General features: G+C 38.6%; 1 protein-coding gene across 1 annotated transcript in view; it reads left to right on the top strand.

Moving 5' to 3' along the window:
• EIPR1 (EARP complex and GARP complex interacting protein 1) overlaps positions 1-11,170 on the top strand; it is a 145,399-nt gene extending 134,229 nt beyond the window's left edge. The window contains exon 10 of the mRNA XM_032683728.1: positions 11,148-11,170. The gene's annotated coding sequence lies outside the window, so the exon portion shown is untranslated. The remainder of the gene's footprint in view (positions 1-11,147) is intronic.
• The last annotated feature ends 8,694 nt before the right edge of the window (positions 11,171-19,864 follow it).

The following is a 19,864-nucleotide window of genomic DNA, read 5'->3' as shown; positions in this document are numbered from 1 at the left end:
TAGGTAAAGCAAAACAAGAAATTTATTCACCACTTCCCATGGGCAAGTGTTCACCTGTCCCTAGGAAAGCAGTGATCCATCATGCATAATGGTGACGTGTGAAGTCAAATACCATCACTCCAAATATCTCCCACCTTTCTCCTACTTTCCTCTAGCTTTAAATGCCATATTGTGTGGAATATCCCTTTGGTTAATTAGGGTCAGCTGTCCTGGCTGTGTCACCTGTCACCTCCCAATTCCTTGTGCACCCCCAGCCTCCTCACTGGGGCGGCGTGGCATGAGGAGCAGAAAAGGCCTTGACCCTGTGCAAGCACTGCTCAACAATATCTAAAAAAATCTCTTTTATCAACAGTGTTTTGGTCTCAAATACAAAACACAGCCCCATACTAGCTACTATGAAGAAAATTAACTCTCTCGACCAAAACCATCTTGACTTACCACCTCCCATTCATGGTTGTCTTTTCATACTACTCCCTGAAATCCAGGCAAGAGCTTTTCATTTAGGTAACTCTTTGTAAACTCCCTAATGCAATCTTAGGAAGTGGGGAAAATAGTGCAGCAGTATTAGGACAGTATAAATAGTAGTGCTTGCATCATTCTTTCTTTAGAAGCATGCACTGATTCATCCTTATGATTATTTTCCTATTTGAAGAAGATGATACAATATAAAAATATTAATAAAATAGGCTTCTGACTTAAGTACTCCTCACTCCAGAAGCTTCTGGAAAGCAGATGTAAATGTCCACTAACCCCATATATACAACAAAAAAGGCTGGGTCTAAATTATTTATGTGGTGTGCTCAGTGGGAGGGGGATAAACAAGGCACAGACAAGAGTTGCTGCTGTGGGATGGTGCTGAGCTTGTCACCGACCCTGATGTGAAGAAATGCTGCATGGAGGGATTGCAGATGAGCCTGTGCATGAGGGTCGAGGACCATGTATTTGTTGTGAATGTTTATAATTTCTCTGATAATAGACTATCACGTACAATGCAGGGAACAAAGAGCAACTCTCACCTCTCCTTCCCTTGAATAGCAAGTCACCTTATCCTGTGATGTACAAGGCAAAATAATTGCATCTCAAATGTGTGGTGCATTTTTGTTTAGAAGGTTAGCACGAAATTGATTTATGAAACAATTTTCCCTGTTTATGTCAGAGAGGCCATTTTCTGGTGAATAATTAGATGTGGGTTTCTCCTGTATGGTGACATACACTTTTGTGAAGATAGGTATAGTTGTTGCTTTTCATTACATAAATCTCAGAGGAAATTCTGTCTAGTTGCTCGTGAGAAATTTTTTCCCTGTGACATGATTTCAAAGATTGATTCTAGGTGATTTTGGAAGAGTAATTTTTTGAACTGTGTTTACCTGTGCTCACAGTGACATGCAGTAAACAATGATCTTGTGCTACTCTAGAGGTAACTCTCCCCTTTTTATCTCAAAATCAATTACTTGTTAATCCTAGATTAACATATATGAGAATACCTGTACAATATAATTGCATAACATGGAAAAAAATTGTCCTTCTGGTCCTCAAGCTACCCCCTGGGCTTTCAGTTTGGTAGTGGGCAGCTCAGGGCAAAAATACTCTCCTGACTCGGTGCCTTTATTTTATCGCAGTCATCTATCAGAGGCAGCCACAGTTTATGCATACTGATTGGAGTTTTTTTCGTCCTTTTACATAGATTTTTAGGTAATTTTTCAAACTTTGCTATCGAAAGTTATGTACCTAAATTATTGCTTGTTTTTTCTGGGTATCCTTTTTAATCACGTAAATACCGGATTAGATTCAGATGTCCAGTAGATTTAATCTCCTAAACTTGAAATAGTGCTCTGCCTTTTATTAGACATTGAATTGTACTTTTTTTTTTTTAGATAGTTGTAGGGTTTCCAAGGAGTTTCTTTAAAATATAATTCAAATCTCATCAAGTTTAAACAAGAAAAGCTGAACATTAAGTGAGCTATTTACTCTTTATAGCCTTATAGTCAATCTGGGAATACAGCAAGCAAAAACATACAGAATATGTTTGATATGTTATTGGCATATTAACACCAACATTTTTAAAAATATTATTTTTATGAATTTTTTAGATCAAGTGATTTTAAATGTACTATACAAGAAAGGAATTATAATTAATTGAATAAGCTGATGTTGGGAAAAATCAGACTCAAATTTTAAGAAACTGTGGTGATTCTACAAATCCAGGATTCTTGTTTCAAACGGGATTCCTTTTATTTTGTAGGTATCTTAACTTTACTTCCTCCCTTCCTTAGTGTGGACTGAAAATGCACATTTTTTCCCAGGGAAAATGATACTCTCTATTCCTGATTAAATTTCAACTCTAATTTCAGAATTTGGTTTTCATATTAGTGGAAGTAATCTTGACAATGGTTTAACAAAAATGAAACTTATTTTATTTGATTATTTTACTGTTTGTTGGGACATGCCTTTAACACTTAAATAAATTTTCCCAATCTTAATATTAGGATTCTTTGAATATTAGGATTCTTTGGAAGAGAGGAAGAGGAGATTTTATTCCAGAATACTTTGAGTAGACACACCATGGATTCTTTTCAGCTGGTTTTATAGTTATACAGTTTCCCCAAAAAGCAGTGTAAATATTGGGTTGAATGCCTAGAAGTGTATTTCTCAGTGTTGTCATGTATTAGGCAGAATCTTGTATTGGAATAATGAAAAATGTAGCTCTTCTAAACACATGGAGATGAAGGAAGTATGTCAAGTCTGACAAGTACATGAAATATTAACAGAAAATTCTCTTACTGATATAAGGACTTCTGTAAACCCAGAAAACACCCAGAGTAATGCAGGGTCATCTCTCTAACAGGATGGGTAGTTGAAAACTCTTCAGGCAGATGATTTCTGGTAAGGTGGTCCAGAATTCAAACCTCCATGACCTTCTACCAAACCTTAGATAACAAAGGCATATTAGAAATAGTACTAGCTGTGGTCATAAAACTCATTCACCCAGACTGAAATCTTCCTTAAAATAGAAGTTACAGCCTTCTTGGGAGGCTCATTCCTAAGGATTAACAGAGCATTCACTACTTGTGGGAAAAATATGGGCCTAAAATTGGAAGGCATCATTTTATAAAGCAGGACAGACACAGAGAGTTGTGGCAAAGGGAAGCAAGGCTACCCCTGGCATCTCAGAGGAAGTCATTAAGATGAACTTAGTGTGGGGGGAAAAAAATCACTCTCTTGGCATGAACGTTACTGAGGAACATTACTGAGAAACTAGCTGGTCCCCACACTGGCTGGCTTGGTGAGTGGAGGCGAGACAGATGCAGAACTCTGATTGTATTGATCTGGGTAATAAAAAATTTAAAAATAATAAGATTTTTTTTTTTTTGTAGGAGTAGAAATGAGCTAGGAAACCGATTGCAGCATAGACTGCTAACTTACTAATCAGAGTTCAGGGCAGCTGGAAGTAGAATAAAGGACATGGGGAGGGAAAGGCCTGCAGCCACCCCAGAAAAAAAATGGATAAACTCTGGCTAGCATATGGGAAAACTGGAAACCAGATGCATAACCTCTTGATCATGCTACATGGCAGAAATTTAAAAGAGAAGCAGAGGCAGGAGACTTACCTCTTTGTGAAGCTTGTAGTTATACAAATTCTGGTACAATCTTGAATTACAGGTTTCTCCTTGCTCTGTCCTAAATGGTTAGCCAGCCATTGTCCATTGCAATTTTTTACAGACATGTTGATATGGACAACAACATTGATAAGTAGATGGTTGAGATTAATATATTTGTGGTGTCATTAACAGACATACATTGTAGCACGCCATGGTCCGAGGGGAGATGGGGCCGTGACACAGCACAGACGGGTCTAGAGAAAAGGTAGAGATGCAACTGGGATACTTTATTGAGGTGTCCAGAGGTTTTATGGGTTTAGGCGGGGAAAGGGCTAGAACATGGGGTGGAGCATGAGACAGACAAACGGGGGAACAAATCGGGATAGGGACACAGGCAAAGGGGGAGGAACGTGGGAGAAACCGGGGAAGGAAAGGGCAAGTGGTAACTGTCTCCTCTCTGCAGCTTCTGCAGCCTATCAGAGAGGGGAGCGGGGAAGCAGGGAGCAGGCAAACTCGTGGCAAGCCCAGGCATGCCCAGGCTGTGCAATGTGTAGTGTGGATACAATGAAACCACATAATAGCAGTAAAGTCCATATAATAACTGTAAGGTCCATACAATAAAGTCCTGTCAATCGCTGTATGTTTTTCTCCACACCTGGAACCTCTCCCATCCTGAATCTTGTTCCTTCACAGTAGCATACAGAACATTGATTATTTATTTATACATTGAATAGTTCCCAATGGACTAGACATTTTACAACCTACATGGAAAATAGGTTATGTGAGATCAAAATACAAATGTTATAATTGAAGTGGAAAGGTTTGGAGAGGGGAGAATTTACTCATTAAAAAGTGTATTTCCCTAAGATATGAAATAACTGGCTGCCATGCTGTCCTCAGTTTCAATGCTGTTAATAAACTGATGGGCATGGCAGCAGATAGACTTCAGTAGAGTATTGAGGAAGCCTTGTGGATTGCTCCAGAGGATGTTCTAGATGCTATTGTGTCCTGGCTTACTCTGCTGGAGGATGCTGAGTAGAATGAGTACTCCACTCCATTACATTGCTTGCCACTGTGTGCTACAACCAGCATGAATTTCTGATGTTGTTTAGAGCTTACATTGAATTTACTAACCTACTGACCTGTAGAATTGTTTTGAAACCCAAAACATCTTAGATGTTACTTAGTTAAATTGCTGCTTTCTGCGTTTGCATTCCTAAATAACAGTGGTGAATGAGAACTTGTACAACCAATTGTGACTTGATTTAATATTCTCAAAATGCAATTTGATTTCACATGTGATTTAAAATACAGTGAAAAGATTTTTATCTTTTCATATGCAAGAAAACAAATTTTAGCTTTGCAAGTACTCTGGGCTGCTTTAGAAACACTATAATGAAACAGGTGACCACCTCTTAATGATTTTAGCCTGGTGATGGCCTATAACACTCCAATATAGGAGTAATCTGTCTTTTAAGAATTTGAGCAAAAGGTGTTTCTAGTTGTCTGAAACTACAGAAGTATATGAGAAAAATCTCGATGTATTAAAAATTGGTGATGAATAATAAGGTATTTAACTTTAATGCATGTATTTATATACTCTTTATATTTTCTATGAAGTGTTTGTTTCAATGCAGGCTCAACTGTATGTGTTTTCAATCCCTCTAGTTTCAATACACCTAGTCTAATTTTTATACAAGAGTTTGAACTGAGCTATATTCACATTTCCGACATATGTCCTACAGCATTCTATTCCCAGACTCATCGTCTGCAGAAGGGGTTGTTGCACCCTTAATGAAAGAACTTGTCTCAACACCATTTGACATTGTGGTTTAATATGCTCCAGATTTTTCTGAGGTCTATAAAAAGATTTTGAGGAAATTTCAGAAGTCCTCCTCATCTTTCTGTGGTATGGCAATGTATCTGTAGAGACAGATATGGAGCTGTGGTATTAAATTCCCTGCTCTATCCTCAGAGATGCTCAAAAGCCATCTGGACATGGTCAAGGGCAAACAGCTCTAGGTGACCCTTCGTGAATGGAAGGTTGGGCCACGTGACCTCCAGAGGTCCCTTCCAACCCCAACCATTCTGTCCTCTAAATAATTTGATGACAGAAATTACAATGTGTGTGGATATATGTTTCACAGAACACTTATTTTTATTCATCAAATATGGTTGTTTGAGATTCTCATCACTACAGAATACAGTCAATGAGAGAAACATGGATTTTCTTCTAACATGTAACCAGACTCAGCTTTGTACTTTTTTGAGCTTTCAGCTCTAACTACATATTGAAGGTGCACATTTTTTTAAAGCTGACATTCTTATGGATTTCTGTACTCACAGAATTTTTTGAACAAGAGTTTTTTGAACTCTTTTTCTACACTTTTTGGATTTCTCATATGTCTTTACATCCTTTAGAAAAGATTTCTATTTCTGAACAACAGTTCAGTTGTTATTACTCTTCTTATTGCTTCCATCTTAGTTTCAGTCATCTCCAGCCTTACATATCCAGATGTTTGTGATCCTTTCCTGTCTTGCTTTGAGTAGTGTTTGAATTCCTTAAAGGGAGGCAGAGTTTTGTCATGGACTTCTCGTGAGACTGGCATTTTGCTCCCTCTCCCAAGACTACTCAGTTGCTCTAACTGTCTGTGAGTGCAATGTACTAATGATAAAGCAAAGTTGTTCTTCATTCTTCAAAGCTACAGTAATACTTTAAGGCGTCCAGTTCAAAGATCTCATAGTCAATGACATCTTCATAGATTTTCAGAAGAAAACAAGTGAAATAGGAAAAGGCCACAGTATCTATGAACTCTTTATAGGCTTTCATACCATGATTGTTGTTTTTTGAGTAAAACAGTGATATCATGCTTAACTCATTACAACACCTCCCAACACACAAACACATTTGTTTAAAATTATTATATCTGCTAGGAACACCTGAAATTGCTATATTTAGAAAATCAAACTCTATCACTTTAAGTGTAGAATATCATTCTTTGGTTAAAACCTGCTACTTGTTTCCACATATGCATTCAGCTGGACCAGTTACTTGACTGTAGTGATGAAAGTTATCCATATACCTGAGTAAGCTTATGGCTTGTGTTAAGTGTTTCTTTTTTTTCTCGCAGGGAATAGAATTCGTAACATAGGTCAGAGACTGTTTACAAAAGCTTTTATACAAAGTTTTAAATATGAAAGGGTAAATTAAGGAAATCACTCTTTCTCCCCCTTCAATCTTTTCACTTAAATCTAGATTTTTCTGCATATAAATATATAGAACATTTTCTGTAATTGCTCTCCTAGCAGAGCAGATGACTTGTCAGTAGATAATAATATACTCAACACTTAAATAATTCCTTCATATATGTTATTAGAAAGCATTTTACCTACAGTCCCAGAAATGTCCATTTTACAGCTGGAGAAAGGAGAGATATATTAATTGATTTGTTAAGAGCCAAGAAATGGATAAAAACAAGCTCAAACATAGGACAGGAGAATTAAATTCTTATGCACTCTACATCAACAGGAAGTTTTGCTGTTCATTTTTATGAAGCAACAATTTTATCCCAAGTGTCCTACAATCTTATCTATTGCACAGCTTAGGGCTGATTGCCTTTACCCACACTTAAGATGATTGACCTGACTTCGTTTTAGATTTTTATCCTAGTATGGATTGCTGTGCTCATGGATGAGATCCCTCTCACTTCAACTATCTGCAATTAAAAATTTAAGCTCAAGCTAGTTTTTTGAGCTTCTTTTGCTGTCAGTGAAGAAAAGAGATGCAACTCCAGAATAATCTTCTTTCCAACTATCTGAGGACAAAGATGAATTACTAGTTTAAGCTGGCCCTGCTGTCAGAAGCAGCAGTCTTGGAGTCTTTCCCCCTCTTCATGTGCTCATCACAAAGTGTGAGAATGCACTGTGTGGTGAGTGGATCTGTGCAAAAGCTAAGCTCAGGGGAAAAGGGCTGGTTTTCAGCCAGATCAGCTCCCTGAACAATTTGCCATATATTCATACAAATGTAGGTATTAGGACAAGACAGAAATCTGTGCAGGACTGGGAATAGGGAGTGTGAGTAAAAGCAGGGCAGGCCTGCTTTCTTTCCATGGTAGCATCAGGTGAAAGGATCTCCTGAACACCAGTCTAAGCCACCTATGCTGGTTTTGTCTGGAACAGAGTTAATTTTCTTCACAGTAGCTGGTATGGGGCTGTGTTTTGGATTTGTGACCAAAATAGTGTTGATAATTCAGAGATGATTTTGTTACTGATGAGCAGCACCTACACACACTCAAAAGCTTTTCTGCTTCTCACCCCAACCCACTAGTGAGGAGGCTGGGGGTGCACAAGGAGCTGGGAGGGAACATAGTGGGGACAGCTAACCCTCGCTGACCCAAGGGATATCCCAGACCATATGGAGTCATGTTCACCATATGAACTTGGGGAGCCATATGAGCTGGGGTAAAGAGAAGGAAGAGGAGGACATTTGTAGTGATGGCATTTGTCTTCCCAAGTCACTGTTACGCGTGATGGGGCCCTGGTTTCCTGGCAGGCTGAACACCTGCCTGAGCATGGGAAGTGCTGAATGAATTCCTGCCTTTGCTTGCATACACAGCTTTTCTTTACCAACTGAACTCTCTTTATCTCAACCCATGCCTTTGCTCACTTTTGCCCTCCTGATTCTCTCTGCTATCCTCTTGGGCAGGAGAGGGAGTGGATGGCTATGTGGGGCTGAGTTGACAGCTGGGGTTAAACCATGACACCACCTGCCCTATTAAGCAAAATTAATCTCACCCAGAGTTTATGTGCAATCAGTGCTACCTGGCACTAACCTTATCAGCTGAAGTTTAGTGTGATATTAGTATAGCAGTGAGGCTTTTTTAAACTCCACCTTCATGAAGGAGTCTGACATGGTAAAATAACCAATTTAATTATTGAGAAATTGCTGTTATTGGAAGTAGAAAAGCTGAGTTGTCTGTTTATTTGTAATATCTTACATGAGAAGGTATTGTTAATTTCCAGAATCCTAATTATTAAAATTTTAAGAATTATAAAATTGAAAAAGACTGAACAGGTTCACCCCATGCTCTGATTTTATACTTGATCTAGTTACAATTCTCTTAGATACTTGTTTATTTTAGTGAGAAGGCAAGCCCAAAAGGATTAAACCTTGCCTACAGCTTTGTTTTTGTGCAAAAGTCAATTATGGCTGGCTAAATATCCCTGAGGTAAACATGTGTGAGGTTGATAATGTGGTTAGAATAGCAACAGCAGTTGTAAAGGAGACACTGGTGTTCATGGAGTTAACACATTCCATATTGCTATCGTGCAAAAAATTACAGACACATCCAGTCTGGGAACATCAATCAATTTTTGTTAACTTTCAGGATTTTTTCTTCCTGATAGAGCTAATATTACATCTAAATATTATGTGTGCTGCATCTGTAAATTTCATTCCATTTGCTTAAGGAAACCTTCTGTATGAAAAATGTGAGTTAAAAACTATGTTATTTACATGGTGCCACTGGACTGATTGTGGAATGGGTCAAATCCTGCCATCCTTAATGAGGAAAATATTGACTAGTGGCTTAAGTAAATATTATCTGAATTCAATGAATACTTAAGTCTCACGTATTAAGTGTTCAGAGGAGCAGAAAATAGTTCATAGCTTTTCCTCCTATGATTGCACCTAACCAGCCATGCTCATGCTTGCTATTTCCTTCTGTATTTTGCCAATCAAAAAGTCACAATTTCAACAGTAGGCAGCCTTGTAGTAAAATAATTAACTGGGAATTGCAAGTTCCTCACAATTAGAGAATGGAACTACAAGTATGTTCTCACAGGCCAGTGGAGTCTTTAACCACTGACATTGGAGTAAGGGAGGCAGAAGAGGCTGTACACCTCTCTTCCAAACGAATTTTTGAGAAAAGGATGATTTTACTCTAGGAGAAGGCAAAGGGACCATGACATGCAGTTATCAGGGCTTGCCAAACCTCTGCTAGCTCAAAGTGACTTCTGACTACAACATTGGCCCATGCATTGTTTAGAAGCCTAATGCCAAATTTTGGTCTATGATTTTCCATGAGTGGTAGGGCACCTAACTCTTTTGCTCCTCTGGTCTTCTCAATATATTTTATTGCCTGGTCTATAAAATTGAAATATTTTTATCTCTTGGATGTTAGAAACAGAAGATTGCAAGACCCTCAACTACTGACATAAGCCATGGTTAAAATAACAGAACATTGACAGATAGCAGAGGTGCAAAAGAAACTTCAATTTTAAAATACTTGTGAATGTATTAGACCATTTTTGTTGAAAGGGTTAGCCTGGTAAAGAACCAGTAAGAGTAACAGGGATAGATAATTTTACAATCAATACTATTTTATTTCTTGGCAATGCATGAAACACCATCCTTCAGGAAGTAACCGATTGCCATGTGTGCTAGGCAACTAATTCCCTCTGTCCTCTAAAGGTAGTTTGCATTTATTTACAAGACTGGTTGCTTTCCTCTCCCCTCTGTCCTTCCAGAAAGTTTATGGTAAACAAAAAGGAAATTGGTGACCGATACAAAAGATATTTGATCACATGTTGATTTCACAGCATACAGAAAACAGTATGTTAGCTCTCAAACGTCCTCTTCCTGACTCATAGTCTGAGTTACTCATTCAAAAATAAAATACAAAATAAAAACAAAAATTTAAAGGCAGAAAATTTCCAAGTTATTCAAGTGCAAAATCCCTGCAAAACTATTCCATTGAGAAGTAGAAACTAGAATGTTTTTGAGAATATAGACTATAGAGTTTCATTTTCCACTAAATTACTCTTTGTACCTCTTTTGTCATTAGTATATTTGCTTGTTTAATAGAGTACAAAAGCCCAATTTGGCTGGAATTATTAATGTTATGATGGAATATATTTATACCTGTTGATTCAGAGTTGTTTCAGTTCTATGACAAAAACATGATGAGCATGCATTACAGAATATCAAAGTACTCTCAACTAACTTTGAGATGTAAGAGCTTAGAGACTTCCTGTGAAGAGTTGGGATCTCCATCAGTGGAAGAAAGTTGACTGTGTTGGACTCTGAAATAAATTATAAAAGTGGAATAAAACAATCCTTTAGCGTTATGAAAGATTTCCTTTGGATGCAAAAGGAAAAGTATAAATGATAGAAAATGCTAGAAATCTTTGCAATCTTAATGTGACCCCGTTCACTGTATGTCATTCAAAAGTGCCTTTAATGGCAAGATCTCACATAATTTTTGTCACAGTCCCTGCCTAATTTAACACCTGAATGGTTGGTACCTAGAAAATGAGTAGTAATTTGATATTTACTTTAGTTTTCTTTGTTTGAGGCATGACCTTCCCTTTTGTTCCTTTTGCAAGATTCAAGCTTAATCCTGAATGTAGAAATACTGGTATTGTCAGTGTAGAAATACTTTCTATGGTAGTTTTACCAAGTGTCCTGATGCTTCTTAGCTGCTTATTAACATAACTTCAGTGAGTTCCTGTGTTAAAGGATGTAATTTTCATTTTCCTGTTTTACAGATGGAAGAACTAAAGTAAAGAAGGACTATTGTTGATTCCCAAACATGCTTAAAACAAGGTAAGAGGTGGTTTTTTCATAATTAGCATTCATAATACTATTTCATAGTTTGTTTTCATAATTTTGTGAGCTGGTAGCAAAGATTCCATGGACTATTAGGAGTAACCCTGAGTACTTACCTTGTCTCTAAAACAGGGGACAACAGACAACAGTTGATAAATATGCAGATACTAAATGCAATTCCTTTAATCGAATTGAAAAAATATCCGTTAGAAGTATAAAGGAAAGACTTGTGATTTTCATGCAAGTAAATATAATAAGGTTGTCTTTTTTTTTCCCTTCTGCAAATGTCTGTAGCTCTAACATATCATAAGAGATGAACTGCTGTTTTAACAACCAAAGGGGTTGTGGTTGCCCTCGGTGAAGAATATATTTGGAAAAAATCTGAATGACCTTGTACTTTTGAGCCAGACTGGTGCTATTGATGTCTTTTTACTCAGAGACTCCTAAAGAGGAAGTTATATTGCCTGTCACTGCAAGTACAACAGCACTACAGGAATATCCAAAAAACTGACATTGCACAAAAACAATACAAGTGCTACTTGCAATATTATTGCATTAGAACTGTAGAGATCTTTACACTTTATTGATACCATAAGGTTTCAAACATGCAAATAGGTCTTTTGCGTTCTTTTTGTTCAGAATAGTAGCACATGTGTGAATGCTGCGCTACACTCATAGAAGGTTCCAGATCTCCTTGAGGACACAAAATATTGGTGTCCCTCCCTTTTCAGTTTGTGATCCCCTTAAATCACTGACCTGTTAGCAATGAAGGAGTACATAGAAAAATAAAGAAAAAATAAAGGTCCCTAAAATGCAGTTCTTGAAATCCCGAAGTTATCAAGAGGTAAAAGATGCTATTTCTCATCCAGATATACAAATGATAGGTTGCTGATCACTCATTACTTGTCATGCATCAGAAGCAGTAGTGACCTAAAGAGTAAAGACTTTCAAAAAAACAAGGAAGCTCAGTAATGCACTGCTCAGAGGACAGTTTTAGACACAACAAAATCTTTCCCTTTGCTTTCTATTGTGCAGAAGTGTCTGTTTTATGTCAGTGAAGGCATTCCTGTTATCAGTTGCACCATGGGCTTCCAGTATTCCTGCATTATTAAAGCCTTCTGAACGTGATCCCCCAGGATGCTGATACTTTGGCATTGATCTACTGATGCACTTAAGCATATTGGTGGGATCTATTCACCAATAGCATTTATATGCCGCTGCTCTAGGCTTTCTATCATCGTGAACTGCAATGGGCAGGGTGACAAAACAATGTCAAGAAGCAGATAGAAGCCAGAATCACCCCAGCAGTAGGGAAAAGAAGCCTTCAGGAGTTTTGGAAAACCATCTGAGTTGTGCCAAAGATTGCACTACTACAATACAGTCCAAAATATAGAATCATAGAGTATGCTGAATTGGAAGGAACCCATCAGGATCATCAAGTCCGACTCCTGCCCCTTTGCAGGACAACCCAAGAGTCCTGCCTGAGAATTTGCCTGAGAATATTGTCCTGAAAATATTGTCCAAATGCTTCTCAAACTCTGTCAGGCTCGGTGCTGTGACTGCTTCCCTGAGGAATCTGTTCCAGTGCCCAACCACCTTATGGGTGAAAAATCTTTTCCTGATATCCAACCTGAACCTCCCCTGACTCAGCTTCATGCCATTATATGAAAGGGTGAGGAGCAGCTCTTGTGAAAAGAAATGAATATTTAAGTGGAATTTGCTTATTTATTTTCCAATGACAATGACTTTCAAATTCCCATTGTTGTACACCGCTTTGATCAAGCGGTTTGTACAGGAAGATGCCGTTCTCCTCCTTTTCAGTGGCACAGAGAGCTGAGATGACTTGACCAAGCTCACTTAACATATCACAGCAGAGCCAGGCTTTGAATCTCAAAGAAAGGCAAATTAATAATAGCTCTTGTGTGCCTAACACTCTGTAAAAGAAAGAAGTGTTCAGTGATGCATTTTATAGGGGACACAAACTAATGTGTGTTTGCTAGATGATACCACAGATAGGATGGTTCTCGAACAGAGCATAAGTATGTGAGCAAACTTAACATTTTAGAAGACATAAAGGTTACAAATATACATACCTATACATTACTATACTATATGTAGTAATGTATAGAATGTGTAGTAATGTATGTTTCTGTTTATATGCAATCATTTATATATATATATACACACACATAGCATTTAGATTCTGTGGAAATCCTCAATGAAGCAGCCTGGGTAGAAGTTCACAAGATGTCTGTGCCTACCTTTGATTTGAAGAACTTAAACTTTTTAAGAAATTTGACTTTATTTAATTATGTTAGAAAAGTTTACTAATCACTTGTAAAGTAATCACTTACATTTAGTGAAGTAATTCTGATAACAAAACCAGTGTGATAGACTATTACTTCAAGACCATTTTAACTCTTTATAATGGGCTGATTTTCTCACCAGTGTGATAGACTATTACTTCAAGACCATTTTAACTCTTTGTAATGGGCTGATGTTCTCAATTCTCTAGCACATCAGCCAACCACAGAGGATTTTTAGGGAAAAAAAAACATTGAGGTTGATATCTATACTAATCTTTTCTCTAACAGACAAGATTCCAAAAAGGAACAGTTAATTTACCTTTATGTTCTTCCTGTGAATAGAGCTGGTCATTAATTTTTAAATTTCTTTAAAAAATGAAAATTACGTTCTTTATCTAAATCAAAATTTAACATATTTCAATTTGTGAGTGTGAAAAGTGATGACTGGGACTGACTTGGTCTCTGGGTTGAGTTAGAGATGCACACCAGGTAAAACAAGAGCCCTAATCATGCACCTGCTCCTGTTGCAGACCAGGTTTCCCTCACTGTCTTCTATCAAAGCTGTGATAGAATACATATTAGGCTTCAGAGAGAGAGACTGTATCGGGCAGAGAAAGCATATAAATTGTAGATCTATCACATGCTATGTGAATCCATATTCCACTTGGGCTGAATACTCAAAATCCGAAGCTCCAAACTCAACTCCTTTTTTTGAATATGCAAAAGCAATAGAAGAAAAATATGTGCTCCAAACTCCATATTCACGTGTGGAGTTTGTTAGACTGTGTGCTTTGGTAATAGGGAAAAAAAAGAGGAAGAATGGCACCAGGAAAAGGACGACAATTCCTGACAAAGACAAAACAGCATGAAGAGCAAGGCAAAGGGGGTGAAGAACTTTTGTAGAGCCTTACTGAAGGATGGACTTGTTTCTGTCTCTCCACACTGTGGTCATCTGTACCTCCATCCTCCCTCTCTTGTGATGTATTTGTTTCCTCCTGTATTTTCAACATGATGTGGCAGTCAGGGAGGGATCGTTCTACCATAATTTACTTGTTTAGCCCAAGAAGTACTTCTATATCTTCTCCCGGTTCACTTGATAGACCAATTATTGCTTGTTAGTTGTGCTGAACTCCATGCTTGCTGGTTTGTGGTTACGTGCTCTCAGACTCTTAACATCTGACAGAAAGCAAGGACATGAACTTTATTGCTGATCTACCTGTCGTTCGTGGGTTCAACTCTTAACATTTATATTCCATTAATATTGTCATTTCTGGACTAAATGAATACAAAATCTAATCTGTTCTCTCAAGAGGAAATCACTAACACTTGAACATGTTACTGTTGAAGGTATGTGGGTCAAATATTGATTTTTTCCAGTATGCCAGTATCAATCAGTGTATTTTAATTTAATTCAAAATACAAGGAGCCAAGAGTTCACGGAAACAAGTTATACCAAGATGGACTCATTTTCTCAGGGCTGCTATCTCTCAGGCTGCTGATACAGTGGACAACAGAGATAATTTAGTACTTTAAGGAACACCTAGGCTGCTGGGTTGAGATAGCCTGTGTTTGTACTCATTCTGATAAAACTGAGAAGCAATCTGTTAAGTGAAATCTCTCCAGAGGAGCATGAGCAAGATGGTCTTCAATGAGTAGTTTTAAAGCCTGAGAGATTGGGTTGGAATGGTAGAACTAGGGGAGGGAGCTGATATAGTAGCATACTATTATGGTGCACAGTAAAACAGGGATATGTCAGAGATTCCTAGTCTAGAATATCTCTAGCAAACCTCAGCAAATAGACAGACCGTGGCAAACTGCAGTTGTAAGTAGAGCATGAAAGCAAGCAGTGTTGCTGAATGTGTTTTCCTACCCAGATATTTGATAGTTCAGTAGAAATATACGGGATTCATAGACATGATGGATTCTGCTGGACATGAAGCAGAATTCCAGATCATTTGCGTATATTTACTGTTGAGATTTCTGAATGTGGCAATGGATTTGCCATATGCAGGATGGAAGAAGTCCTGTCAGAGATGGACTAGTGAAGAAAATGAAAACAGTTCAAATGTTATAGAAACCGAAGTTTTTAAGGTGGTTTAAACAGGTTTTAAAGTGACTTTTACCTTTTTTCAGAGTCACTGTCTCCCTCTTCCCGACACCCCCTGTGAAGCTATTGTCTCCCATACACAGTGTCCTGGGAAGGTGTCCTGAGGTGTTTCTTATTGGTCCTTGTTAACCCCTTCCTATTGGCTGTTGACCCTTTACCTGATGGTTTTTTCTGTGTGACCCTGAACTTGTGATTGGTCCCTTTTTGACCCTCCTGAAAGCCTTATAAACCCCTACCCCACAATAAACTTCCTCTTTCGTCCGTTGCTCCCTGGTGGTCTGTGTGAGCTCCTTGCGGGGTCGCAGGGCCACGTGCCGGGGGGCAGGGGGGAAGGGTATTCACCTCGCAGGTAATGGGCTAGCAGCCTAAGGCCTGGAGGTCTCCCCCATCCCACTAATCCATCGTATCTGGATATACAGGGAGAAGGTTAGAGAGGTGATAATAAATTTAATTGATTAGCTTACAAGGAAAAATCAGGAAATATGCCCCCAAATTTAGATACACAAGTTTGAAAGTTTTGAACCACTATCTAAGATACAGTGGTTGGGTCTGAAAGAGGTCAAAGGAACCTTTGTGTTGGTTCACATATCTCCTGTGAACTTGCATATTTGTTGTTTCTGTAACTGAAATGGATTTTCCAGGGTCCAATGTTGTCCTGTATCCTCAGTGCAGGGATTCTAATAATCCTGGCAGCAGATTGATTTTCAATAAGTAGAGTTCAGATTATGAAATCCCTTCTCTTGCTAACAAACACGTGCTCCTGCAGACAGATTCACTAAGACCAGTGGAATTACTTGAAAAAGTCTTGACTAATTTCAGTGAGACTTCCATAGTCTTGGTCCACTTTGGGTAGTTAGATTTAATTGTGTTTGAAAAGGAGTGGAGCCATAACGAAGTACAGCAGGGGAGAAATCTCAATGGTTCATATGGATATGCCTCCATAGTAGGTGAAATCCTCATTCTTATCTGAGATTTACCCCAAATCCCACCCTGCTATTCACATCCCCTTAAATCCTTGCCTGTTTGTCCACTGAAAATTGGCATATTTGCTCAGACACAGCTATAGGATAAAGTCTGTGCTGTGCTTTAAGAACAGTTCTAGCCTATCTACTTTGTAGTGGGCATGTGAGTGAAACTCATCTTGTTTCTCCAATTCTATTTTATATCTGAGAATTTCTCACCCTTTTCCTTCCTCCTGCACCAGAGACTACATGCATATGTGTTTGGGTATGGTTACCATTTAAATCCTCGTTTCAGATGCTCTGCTTCATATCTGACCAGCAGAATCTGTCTCAGCCCAGAAATTTAAAAAGAAAAAAAATCTGTTTATAGTTGGTGTTTGCTGACCAGAACACTGTTAAGTCAGTCATGATAATATTCATAGGTAGAGGATGGGAATGAATTTTTTCACCTCTGAAGGAAAGACAAAATTAGTCTGAGCATTAGGCACACATAAGCATATACTGAAGTATCTTATCTATGCCATCCAATTTAGAAAGCTGAGTTGGAAGCCTGAGTTCTTGAGTAGAAAATCCAAAAGAACATGAGCAGCAAATGAGGCAGAGGAGGGAAGAAAAGAAAAAGAGTGACAGAGAGGACAGGGGGAAAGAAAGGACTTTTTGATTAAAGTAATTGATGTGATTTAGTCCCACGGAGTATTTCATAGCAAAATGTTTTGTGTTGTCCTCTGGACCATCTTGAATATGAGGCCATGATTCCTAATTCAGTAAGTAGGGACCTGGGCAAAATTTGTCCCTGTGCATTCTGCCAAGGGTTTCAAGACACCTCTGAAAAGGTCAGCACACTTTTTATTAACAACCCCTTATCTATTGAATCATGACCCCGATGTGATTCTTGCAATATAAAGTATTCTACCACTCTAAGGAGAAGATTTTTTTCCTCCCCACTGACTTTCTACTGGTCACTGCTCTTCTGGTCTTGCTGTCTTGTAATAACGAAAACTAGAGCAAAGTGTCCTTTCAGTGCATGCACTCAAATCTGGAGTTATTGCTTTATTCACTGCCACTTTAACTCACACAGACCTGTCCTGTTCTCTTATTCTTATATTTTTGTTTTATCTCTCTGAACTCTCAAAGCAAAGCCTAGTGTCATGTATTCAGTGACAGCACACAAATGTATGTGGATGGTAAAGGGGCTTCAATTTAGTTCAGGACAAAAGAGATAGGGGTTGGTGTAAATTCTGAAAACTGCAGCAAAGGGGCAGTCTGGCAGTTGACCATCTACCAAGAATTTGCAGTTGTTCCCTAGTGTTCCATGAACCCCATCCACAAACTTTGGGGTTGCTCTGTCTTTCAGTTGAAAGTCTGGAGTCAGAATTGGTGAATCCTGTAACAGAAAGAGGAAGGAAAAAAGAAAAATACCCAATATAATCTGATGACCTGGAAGTTACACTGGGCAAGATACTGAGGACCTACTGAAGATTAATCTATGGTAGAAAGAAGTAGCAGAATCTAAGTCACAGACTGCCACTATCTTTGTGACTGTTACTGAAGCAACAGCAGCAAGAGTGGGAACATTTCCAAGTAATCAGTATAAGAAGTGCTAGAAAAACTATTGTACTGTTAAATCCTGGGTCATCTCAGCTGGAATTGCAGGGAGATACTAGGGGCTTTTCCTTTGATTCCCATTCAACCTCTGCCATGTACAACCCAAGACAGATTTACACGTGAAAAATTTAAGAGTAGAAGTACAAGTTTACTTAAAGTACAAGTTTGCTTAAAACACTGTCCCAGACAAAAAAGACATGGAAAGTGTGCTAAATGAAAATGTCTCTTGATGTTTTTATACTTTAGAACCCTCTGTTTTCTGCCTATATGGCTGAGAGAGGGAGGAGGTTTGTTCTTTTACTTGTAATTTCTCTTCCTTAGCTCAGCACCCTATTCATCTCTGTGTGCAAATTTTGCCTTTTTTTTTTTTTTAAGTTGGCTATTTGTGTTTGATCACATTTTGTTTTATTTTATTTAGAAGGAACTGAAAACAATCAATAAGGTTCTTGGTTGGAAAAAGGCTCCAACTCCAGTAGCTACTAGTCTTGGTCATTGGGCAGCAAGCTGCCAAGTGTATAAGCCTTGAAATATCTGTCTGTTACGATCTGCTTAAATATTGCAGAAAGAATTTTTAGATTCGAATATTCCCTTGAGCAAAATTAAAACTCATGCAAGTTATCTGTTGATACCAAAACTGTTTTTATTAATTGCTAAGAGATACAAAGAGAAAGAGGAAAAAATAAGAAAAGGTTGGAAAATGCTAAGATTACTTTTGAAGAGAAGAAAAGATACCACCAAAAAAAAAACTACGTTTGTATCCGAGCTGGTCTGCGGGGGAAGGGGGGGGGGGGAGAGAAGCAGTGTTTTGCCTTTTTTTTTCTCCGGTCTCTGCCGCCTTCGATGTGATGTTATCTCTTTAGCTGCAGGGGATCTTAGTTCTCTGGAATGCAGCCAGGATGTGGCTTCGCCGCTCACACTCCGTGAGCCCGTGAGCCCGCTCACACCGGGCGGCCCCAGGCCGTGCGGAGGTCTAGGTCTGCACCTCTCGGCCCTCAGAAATATGGTCAGGGTGGAAAAACTCATGCAAGTGGCACGGTGGGTCTCGGTCCACTTCAAGACGGCAGAGGTCCAGTCTCGGGCAGGCAGCTTACGGCAGAAGAAAAGGTGAGGGCGAGGCGGAGAAGAGATTTTTAGCTGTTATAGCCAACTCTCTTTCTCACTCCTCTTTCCCTGCTCTTCCCAAATTTCTGTTCATCTTTTATAGTATTCAAAGGAGGGTGTGTGTGGTTTCTTGGCATGTAGCCTTATTCAGATGTTCACAGAGATATGATAACCATGAACAATACCAGGATCTTTTGGCAGGAAAACTCCAGTGGGAAAATCCTGGTGAGAACTCCTGGTGGAAAACTGACACAGAAGTTGTGGTAGGAAGTTTTTGACAGGCAGAAACAATGGCGAAACATAATTTTTGGTATTTGTATGTTATCTGTTTGTTACACTCTCTTCCACGTAGATAATTGTTTCCTTACTGGGAGTTTGTAAAAATCGCCTTTACTCCAGACTTGATCTGGTTTCCCTGCTGCACCAGCCTTTTCTTCTTCTTCAACTCATCCCCAGTCTTTTCTTCTTTGGAGTCTTATTCCATTTGTTTTCTGAGATGTGGACCAGTGACAGTCTTTTAATGCACCTTTTCCGCATGTCGAATGGTCTTACGCATTTTAACTAGTTGGTCCTTA

This window comes from Chiroxiphia lanceolata, chromosome 3 (genome assembly GCF_009829145.1).
Source record: "Chiroxiphia lanceolata isolate bChiLan1 chromosome 3, bChiLan1.pri, whole genome shotgun sequence".
Classification (NCBI taxonomy): Eukaryota; Metazoa; Chordata; class Aves; order Passeriformes; family Pipridae; genus Chiroxiphia; species Chiroxiphia lanceolata.
The sequence above is the reverse complement of the archived record's forward strand: the minus strand, read 5'-3'. Positions and strand labels throughout refer to the sequence as shown.